The sequence below is a fragment of the Neomonachus schauinslandi genome, chromosome 5, assembly GCF_002201575.2.
Source record: "Neomonachus schauinslandi chromosome 5, ASM220157v2, whole genome shotgun sequence".
In the NCBI taxonomy this organism is placed as follows: Eukaryota; Metazoa; Chordata; class Mammalia; order Carnivora; family Phocidae; genus Neomonachus; species Neomonachus schauinslandi.
The window spans coordinates 129,735,036-129,743,066 of record NC_058407.1 but is presented as its reverse complement, the minus strand read 5'-3'; positions in this window follow the sequence as shown (position 1 = coordinate 129,743,066).

Genomic DNA, 8,031 nt, shown 5'->3' with positions numbered 1-8,031 from the left:
AAGAGTAAAGCAGTGGGTTTGGCTTCCAGAAAACATTCTCAGAGAGTGGACAACAAAGTGCGTGAGAGGAGTTCCTTGTGGGTGAAGACCAACTTTCCCCATCAAAAGACCTGTAGGGGCACCTGAGTGGCTCAGTCGGTTAAGCATCTGCCTTCAGCTCAGGTCATGATCTCAGGGTCCTGGGATTGAGCCCCGTATGGGGCTCTCTGCTTAGCGGGGAGCCTGCTTCTCCCTCTCCTCCCCACTCATGTACTCTCTCACTATCTCTGTCTGTCTCTCTCTCTCAAATAAAATCTTAAAAAAAATAAAAGACCTGTAGAAAAGAAGTTATAACAGTGACAGGTATTTTTTTTTTAATATTTTATTTATTAATTTGAGAGAGAGTAAGTGAGAGAGAGCAGGAGTGGGGTAGAGGGGCAGGAGGACAGAGAGAGAGAGAGAGAAGCAGATTCCCCACTGAGGAGAGACCCCAACGTGGGGCTTGATCCCAGGACCCTGGGATCATGCCCTGAGCCGAAGGCAGACACTTAACCAACTGAGCCACCCAGGCGCCCTGTGATAGGTATTTGAAAAATTTTATCACCCTATTTCTGTGTTATTTTAAATAAGGAAATTTTGGAAGCAACATAACAATTGTATGAAAGGAAACCATTCCATAAATTATAGTACAACCAAAGTACCAGAATACTAAATCGCATTTTTCAGAAGAAAACTGAATGAAACAGCAACAGTACTTAATAACATGTTAAGTGAAAAGAATTCGGTCCAAAATGTGTAAGTACCTTTGATTCTTTTTTTTTTTTTAAAGATTGTATTTATTTATTTGAGAGAGAGAGAGGACGCAGTAGGGGCAGAAGGAGAGGGAGAGGGACAAGCAGACTCTGTGCTGAGTGCAGAGCCCTCCACAAGGCTCGATCTCACAACCCTGAGATAAAGACATGAGCTGAAATCAAGCGTCAGTCGCTCAACTCACTGAGCCACCCAGGAGCCCCATAAGTACCTTTGATTCTAATGAGAAATATATATCAATATGTTAGGAGCCCATCTTTGAAAAACGAGATTATGGGTGATTGTTGTTTTCCTGATTACAATGTTTTTATATATTCCACATTTACCACAATAATAAGAAAACAAATCTTTATGAATTATGTCATGAAGTTTTAGTGTCTCTAAGGAAGAGTATTTCATGATCTTCTTCAGAGCTCATTCTAAATGCCGTGTGATACTTCGAATCCTGTGTGGAGGAGGCAGCAGGACAGTCCAGAATATCTTTAAATGCAAAATGAAGTGACAAACAGACCATGCTGAGGATTAATCTGGCTAAAAATGGTTACTCTCTGATTTACCTAGCACTTTGCTACTCAAAGTGGGGTTCAAGGACCAGTGGCATTGGCTTCACCTCAGGGCAGGGGTGGGGGCGGGGAGCGCTGTTAGAAATGCTCAAACCCTGGTCCCACCTTAGACCCACCAAATTAGAATCTGCATTTTTAACAAGATCCCCAGGTGATTCAGGAAACATTACAGTCTGAGACCACTGATGTAGAACTTTTGGTTACGGGAATTTTAGTTGGTTTGTTTTATGTTGCCCTTGGGGTTGCATTTTTGGGGCAGGCACTGTTAAGTCAAAGCCATTTCGTGAGTGAAGATGAAAAAAAAAACCCAAAAAAGTTTGGTGATCATTTCTCAATTCTTTTCTATGTTAAGAGCTATGCCCGGCTGAACGTTCATAATTTTGGATTCTATAGCTTGGACTGTTACTGGAGAAGAATCTGCCTTGTCATTGATCACATTCCTTCCCAAGTGTCCTTTCTCTTTTAAGTTCTACTCTACTGGATTTAAAACACTTCACAGAAGGGGCGCCTGGGTGGCTCAGTTGGTTGAGTGACTGCCTTCAGCTCAGGTCATGATCCTGGAGTCCCGGGATCGAGTTCCGCATCGGGCTCCCTGCTAGGCGGGGAGCCTGCTTCTCCCTCTGCCTCTGCCTCTCTCTCTCTCTCTCTCTGACTCCCATGAATAAATAAATAAAACATTTAAAAAAAAAAAAAAAAAACACTTCACAGAAGGCAACGCAAAGCAACAAAACTGATTGCAACGTTACTTTGCCTCCAAGCTGCTGTACCAGCTCCTCACAGAGGCTGAAATTCCTGCTATGCTGTCTTCATGATTTTGTTTGTATTGAGGCATGGCTTTTTTGTTTTTTTGTTCTGTTCTTTTTTTTTTTTTTTTTTTGCCCTAACCTGAACACAAGATCGGGTCATATTGGCAGTTGGCATAATAGCTAATTACACCCCTATTTGGCCAAGGATGTGGATTGAGGAATAAATCGAGGTGTTGATGGTTCAGTTCATGCCACTCCTGGTTATTAGATGTGTGTCGCTGAGCAAAGTTGTGATCAAAGCTGGTGGCAAGGCAGTGAGGGGTCACAGAGCGTGCCCATGCCTAATTGCTGGGCTGCGTACTAAAGGAAGTTTGTAATAAAAGGCCATTAACGACCAGCCTTTCCGATCAGTGAAGCAAAAATACAGAGAAATTATATTTATCAGCTGACAATTCGAAGGAAAAGCCTCATTGTAAATGTTTCCCCCCCCTCTTTCTATTCCTTGCCTTAAGAAGAAAAAGAAAACCACAGGATATGCAATCAATCTAAGAGTAGATAGTAGAGAATCTACAAAATGTACTTTTTAGACGGTAAAGGGAAAGGGTATTGTTTTCTCTGAATCATTAAAGTTTTCTTCCCTGAAGTAGCATATACAATTCATTGAATTTTTTAAGACTATGAATTTGTTAAGGAAAGATTGTTCTGTATAAAATGCACTTTTTATTGCAGAGATTTTTTTCTATAAATCAACTCTCACCGAGAGTTTTATAACATGTAAAATATCCCCACAAGACCTGTCTCCTGCTCTTTCTCATCAACAGTCTTCCCTCCACGGATACCCCTTCCGTTCTGATGCCCCTCAAGCTTGGGAGAAAAAGCAGATTTTCTGCTTTTTCAGAAAACCCCAGGTCTATTTTCACAGTTATGAAATGCGAGGTCATTTGATATCGCAGCTATGAACATGTAGGCAGCTGAGCAGTGGATGCCGAGCTGCAGGTGGAAACTCGTCACTCTTGTAGCAGCCCGATTAAATGTTGGCTGTCATTTGGCCCTTTGACATAAGTGAATAATGATCCAAGTTATAACTGACTCGTTGGTTAACCTTATTAAATAAATGAGCCAAATTATAGTTGTTATATTCCTCTCAATGTTTATGAGTGAATTATAATAAGGTTTGTGCAATGGATTAAAATTACAGGTCCTCTTCCTAAAAACAAAAAAAATCAAAACGGAATACATACCATGTTTTGTTTTCAATCTTTGGGCTTCATGGTCTGACCTCCTAAAGCTCTCCTGTGAATGTCTAGGGGTCCATGAACCACAGGTAAACAACCACTCAATTAAAGGCCAGGGGAACTTGAACTTGGGACCCTGGGACAAATACCTGTAGATAGATTTTCCTGTCCATACAGCTGTTTTTAATAACTTAGTTTTTGACAATTATTCTCACTTAAACATAAGTAATCAATTTATATTGATTTTTATCTACCTTAACACTTAGTCTCTTTCTCCAGAGCATCACAGGATTTTGACATGGGTACAATTACCATCATCTAACAAACTGGAAAATTTTGCTTTAACTGCAGTCCTACTTTGATTTCATAGAGATGATTTATTACAGGACATTTAACCAAAGGCACCTGTTTCCTAAAAGTTAAAGCACCGTTATGCAGTGAAAGCAGTTTAACACAGGTACACGCACAATCTTCCATACAACCCAAAACACTTCTTTATCCCTTTCTGCATTAATTTTCTTGTTGTTAGTTTTGAACATTTATATGGCAATACATATATGCACATATATACACAGATGCACTGAAAGATTATTTTCTAATTGGGAAGTAAGCTTGCATTCTCACCATGTGAGACTCTGTAGAAGGTAAGGAACTTTCTATGTAATGGATATATTGGAATATCACTAGGCATACGTATCAAATGTAATGGGGGTGCGTGGGTGGCTCAGTCGGTTAAGCATCTGACTCTTGCTCAGGTCATGATCTCAGAGTTCTGAGATCAAGCCTCACATCTTCTCCCTTTCCCACTCCCCGTGCTTGTGCTCTCTCTCTCTGTCAAATAAATAAATAAAATCTTAATAAGTAAATAAATACAAATAAAATGTAATGTGTATAATTGCTTCAAAAGACGTTCTTATGAAGAAGAGAGCAATCAAGCTAAACTTGCTGGTACCTCTTCTCCTGCCTTGCTTTCAACTTCCCTTACCCGTCTTTCCCCCAATCTCAAATTAGAAAGAAATAAAAAAAGCACAAAAAAAGAAATTAGAAAATGATCTCATCTTTGGTCTTCCTTAAGTATTTTACTCATCTCTTCTAAGAATGCTAGGTACATTTCAACATTTGTATAAATGAATTAATTTCTTGGGGCACCTGGGTGGCTCAGTCGTTAAGCAGCTGCCTTCAGCTCAGGTCATGATCCCAGTGTCCTGGGATCAAGCCCCGCATCGGGATCCTTGCTCAGCAGGAAGCCTGCTTCTCCCTCTCCCACTCCCCTGCTTGTGTTCCCTCTCTCGCTGTGTCTCTCTCTGTCAAATAAATAAAATCTTTAAAAAATAAATAAATGAATGAATCTCTCACTTTGATCCAGAAAGAATTTCTGGTTGACAACATACAGATGTTTGATTTTTCAAAAGAATTAGAATATGGATTTTTCTGTTAGATATTCTTTCTTGAGAAATATTGGCAGCGAATTCAAAATTTTATATGACATTAGGTTAGCCAATTAAAACACACAGATAACTTGAATTTGGCTGGAGTGTCACTGTTTAGTGTTGTTCTTTAAACTGTAGGATAGGCGACAGTGTTCCTCACCAAAGAAGACAACAGGGAAAGAAATAACTATGTGTCTTCATTTTCTTTCTTACTGTTACCAGGTGCTGTGATAATCACTTCCATTCTACCACCAAAACATGAGCTTCAACTTTTTCATAGGGCATCCACCCAATAATTATGTATTGGTTCTGCCAAAAATAGAGAACCTAGATCAAAATTTCCCCATATTATGTCCTTATAGTTTATGTCTTCATGATTCTTAAGACAAAATGTAATACATGGATGGGTATTTGAGTGTGTTGGAGAGTGGGAAGATCTGGAGCAAGTCTTTAAACTTTATTGACCAGGAGCTACATTTAGCAAGAATCTATGCCTACCCTGCAAGTTTTGGAGGATCACCAAGATGGTAGCCAAGGCAGGAATTTAGTGTCTGACCCACTCTTTGGGTATTTGTGGAAATATGTTCATTGTCCTTTCTTGGAAAGAACATACTTTTATTCTCGTTTTCTTTAGCGGTGTGTCTCATCTCTTGTAACCAAAGGAATTTAATAATCAAAATTAAAAACTTCCCTTATGGTTTGGGTGAGGGTGTTGAGTATTCCTTTGAGAGACGTGGAACTTGTGATGTCAAATAGGTTCCAACAGAGTCAGAGGTTAGGTATCTGTATCTAATTGACATAAAGACTCTATCAACCAATGATCGAAAATTAAGTTTAAATTCTAAGTAGTGAGGCAAGTTTTGATTATTTTAAAAGATGACAAAAATGGCCCCTTTGTACATTTTATACTTTTCAAATATAGAGTTTTGACATGCCTAAAGGGATAAATTCATCAATTCAAGTTAGGCATTTTATTAACCAAACAGTGGGTGAACTCACAAAATAGATTACAGTTTTCCCCGTTTTGTTAGGAAATAATATGGTCTTTGGAGTAGGGAAATGAAAGAAATTAAAATGGTGGCAACCAAGCATACAAGCCAGAAATTTCAGTTTTCCCTTTTTCTAGCTTGCTCACTTGCAGATAATCATTATTAATCTGTGATGACCAGGAATGCTTTGCCTGAGGGCAACCGGAAACAACATGGAACGTGTAAAGAGCTTTGGAGCTACGCCGAGCAGGCTTCAGACCAATGCTCTGCCCTTTACTAGTGGTATGATTTTGAGCAAGACATTTAAATTTAGTGGGTCTTGGCTCCTTTGTCTAGAAAAGGGAGATAAATCCTATCACCTCACAGAGTCGTGGTGAACACTAGAAATAGTTTGCATGGCTTAAAACATTAGTCATGATCTATTAATGAGAGTCATCCCTATTATGGTTATGTTTAGGATTTAAGAAATGTTTCTTGAGAGGCCCATTAAACACCTTTTTGGAAATTAATATATTGGATCTGACCAGTGCCCCTGTTTCAGTGGCTTTCAAATTCTAAAACTTTTCAAGAATAACTTTTAAAAATAAAAGATAAGGTTTTGGGGTATTTTTGTTTCTTGATTGTGCTGATGTTTTTGTTTTGCTGTTTAATTTTTGTGTTTTACTATTATGTCTTAGGTTTTTACAGTGTTTTTTTAAAGTAAATACCTGTGCAAGTAGTGAGATTAAAAAAACAAGTCCCCCTTTTGAGGACATGTGAGTATGATTGTAAACACGCTCGGGAGTGGACACAGAGATTACAATCTCCCTTTTACTGTTTCACAGGTGACTTACAAGAAGCTCACACTATTGAGGAAGCCAACGAGGTGAAAAATAGCCTCCCAATGCTCTCGCAAAAGTGAAAAGTTTGGTTTGCATCCTATTGGAAAATATTTAAATTGTAATCTCTCCAAATCCATACTATTTTTATTTTCTACACATTTGTGGGTGTTTCAAGGACTTTCCACGTAGCGTGATTTCAGTCAAATCATGTCAAATATTTATGTTTATATTCGATTGGTCAAAGGAGGGATATTTGTTCATGTGAGAAGCTAGTTGCTAGTGTAAAAAGTTATAGATATTTTTACTTAAATGGTAAGCAGGGCGATAAAGTTCAAATGTGCAAAATCGCAAAGTCAATTACAGTTTCAAAGCAATCTGCTTTAAATAAGGGGAATTAGAGATAATTTGCTGTTTCTACAAACTGATATACCTGTATTTCATTTCCCACATACCTATTTGACATTTCTACATGTGCTGCTGATGTTGTATCACCACACTTGACAATGTGTAGTAAGTTACATTTTGGTTGTTGTTATTTGGATGCAACACCGGGGTCAAAGGTTGACCTCAGTTTCTCACAGATGAATCCCCAGAGAATTTTACTATCTGTGGGCAGCATCATTTTGGCTTAGGAGCAACATCAAAGTATGTGTGTTTTATTATAGCATGAAAAGTGTGACTTTATGTTCCAAGAATACATATTCTGACAATCTCAGTGGTAAAGATGAATTGCTTATCTTCATTCTTCAGAGACTACAGCATTTTAGAAAAAAAGAAATGAGCGATAGCAAATTTCTTAATTTTGACTATCATTACAATAGTTCAGTTGATTATGTGGCAGCTTGCATTGACTTACCAAGAAGGCAACTTGAAGAAGGAAAATTCTCTATTTATTTTAAGTGGAATTGATAGATACAGTTTTGAATTATCCTAGAATTACTTTTTTTATTGCTACACAAATGAGTACAGTTAATGCCTATGATCATTTTTTTACAAATTCACAGGTACTAAGTGGATGATTAGAATGACCAATTCAATTCTTCTGGTAAATTTTAAAGCATCTTTCTACTATGAATTTTCAATAATAGAAATGAAGAAGGAAAAAAGAAAGAAAAGAGGGAAAGAAGAAGGGAAGGAAGGAAGGAAAGACTAGCTTTATTTTAATTATTTGGTCATACATTATCATTAGAGGGCATTTCATTTGAAATAAAAAATTGACTTACTGGGATTAAGTGGAGACACATGCAGAGGTTTGAAAGGAGAGAAATAGGACAATTTAGGCAGGTTCCTGCTGCTATTCTGAGTCATTTTCCAGGTTTACAGGTTTCCAATGATCTATTATTATTATTCTCAAATAAATAACTCAAGAAAGGCATTTTCCCAGAAATGAATATTTATTCTTGAAGCATTATAATGTATTAAAGAATTCTCGTATTCTGTCAGAAAATGCTCTAAAAT